The sequence below is a fragment of the Gossypium arboreum genome, chromosome 1 (genome assembly GCF_025698485.1).
Source record: "Gossypium arboreum isolate Shixiya-1 chromosome 1, ASM2569848v2, whole genome shotgun sequence".
NCBI classification, from domain to species: Eukaryota; Viridiplantae; Streptophyta; class Magnoliopsida; order Malvales; family Malvaceae; genus Gossypium; species Gossypium arboreum.
The window spans coordinates 41,173,274-41,176,095 of record NC_069070.1 but is presented as its reverse complement, the minus strand read 5'-3'; positions in this window follow the sequence as shown (position 1 = coordinate 41,176,095).

The window sequence follows — 2,822 nt, the reverse complement described above, 5'->3', positions numbered from 1 at the left end:
ATTTGGCCAAATCAAATGACACATATAACAAAATGACCAAGTCCTTATACATGTTATACCCTTAAACTATTTTATATTCATTGGTATCCAAAGGCAGTTTGATAGTGTGATGTGACTTCCGACGATCTCCAATCTCGAGCTAGCTTGGTAACACTATAAAACATTGAAAATAAAAACGGAGTAAGCTATATAGCTTAGTAAGCTCATATGAAGAAATGAGCAACCTTACCATACATTAATCATGCAAGTAATATAACATAGGATAACATAATTTACCATAATCTCATGATCATAATTCATTTCCATCACAACTTACCTTGAAATCGTCATTTCATGAATTTATAATCATAAGCTTCGAGTACATACCTGTACCATCTCGTAAGAAATTTACACTTATTCTCATCTTTGACATACCTGTGAACCACTCGGAATAATAATGTCGAACATTTTGGAATCTTGCACACTAAGTGCCACATATGTAGCCAATTCAACCTCAATCTCATATTGCATAATTGCTCATTCTCGAGCTAATCAACGGGCCTACTCACACAAGCTATCAGTCAAGACGTAGATCCTCGGTGCTACTCACACAAGCTGTCAAGTAACTACAACATATGCTGGTATACTCAGCCATCGATAGGACGAACGAGACCAACACTTGGATCACATAATCACATAACACATGGTAACCTTAGTGACATGTCACTTGTATCCTAATTTATTCCTAAGGTTCAAACGAGATTTCTTGCTTATGGCACCATCGTCGAACTCATCTGTAAAGTTAAACTCGTCCACACAATCAATCATACAGTTCATGCAATATTAAAGCATTTAAATACAATTACATTAATGCTTATTTAACATACGAACTTACCTCGGTTACAAAAATGGCTATTAGTTCAACTTAGTCCACAACCTTGTTCTTTTCCCGGTCTAAACTTGAACTTCGTTTTTCTTGATCTATAATATCAAATGTAATTATTTAATCATCACATTATTCAACTCAGCCTAAAAACACACTATGGCAAAAATTAACATTTTTGCCCTAACCTTTTGACATTTTTACAATTTAGTCCCTAGGCTCGTAAAATGAATTTCTTTCAATTTCCTCACAACCCAAGCCTAGCCAAACCTTTTTCATGCTCATAACAGCCCACATTTTTCATTTATTCACATTTTCTACTCATTTTATAGACTTTTACAAATAAGTTCCTATTTATCGTTTTTACTGAAAATCACTTTACAAAAGTCGTTTAACAAACAACAAACAGGCATTTTCTACCATCAAACATCAAAATACATACATGTTCAACATGGGTAAATTTTAAGCTTCACCTTTCTTTCAAATTAGTCCTTGAAATAGCTAAATCAAGTTACAACGATCTCAAAAATATAAAAATCGGTAAAAATAAGACAAGAATGACTTACAATCGAGCTTTAAAGTGGCCAAAACCCTAGCTATGTCTTGTCCTTGTGAACTTCTGCCATGGGGGACTAATTTAAAGAAGATGACATCTTTTATTTGTTAAATTTTGTCTTTATTTACCGAATGACTAAAATGCCCTTAATGAAAAACTTCAAAATTTTACCTAACCATGTACATTTTTGTCCACCCTAGAGTATAATGGTCTAATTACCATTTAAGGACCTCTAATTTAAGGATTCATAGCAATTAGACACTTTTAACACAGAGAACTTAAGTTTGCACCTAATGCAATTTAGCCCTTCTAGTCAAATTAGACACTCAATCGATAAAATTTCTTAACGAAATTTTCACACAATCATTCAACCATACTATAGACCTTAAATTAATAACAAAATAAATATTTCTACTTTGAATTCGTTGTCCTGAAACTAATGTTCTATTTTGACCAAAAAACGGGCTGTTACAACTCTCCCCCTCTTTAGGGATTTTCGTCCCAGAAAAGATGTTAAGGTACTGTTTTCTCATAGCTTCCTCAGGTTTCGACGTAGCCTTTTCAACCCCATGTCGTTGCCACAAAACTTTCACTAGAGCTATACTTTTATTTCTCAACTGTTTAACTTCACGAGATAAAATCTTGATCGGTTCTTCACCATAAGTCATATCGGGTCGAATCTCAATCTCTATCGGTGAAATTATGTGCAAAGGATCAGATCGATAACGGTACAACATCGACACATGAATCACATTGTGACTCCTTTCCAATTTTGACAGCAAAGCTAATCGATGTGCCACTGGCCCTATTCTTTCAATAATCTCATATGGCCCAATTAACCGCGGACTCAACTTGACTGTGCAACCAAATCTAAGAATTTTCTTCCACGGTGATACTTTCAGAAACATTTTATCACCAACCTAAAATTCAATATCCTTTCGTTTCAAATCTGCTTACGATTCCTGTCGATCCGAAGCTGCTCTCAAACTATCACGAATTACTTTCACCTTTTCTTCGATTTCTCTAACCAAATCAACCTCGTGAATCTGTCTCTCATTAAGCTCGATCTAGTACAACAGAGTTCAACATTTTTGGCCATACAATGCTTCATACGGTGCCATCTTTATACTCGACTAATAACTGTTGTTATAAGCAAATTTCACCAACGTAGGTATTTCTCCCAACTACCTTTGAACTCTAACAGCAAAGCATATCTTCGAGAATTTGAATCACTCTCTCGGATTAACCGTCGGTTTGCGGATGGAATGCAATACTAAAATTCAACTTTGTACCCAACGCTTCTTGTAATTTCTTCCAAAATCGTGACATAAACCTTGGATCTCTATCCGAAATAATAGAAGCAAGCACCCCATGAAATCTAACAATCTTAGCAATGTACAATTC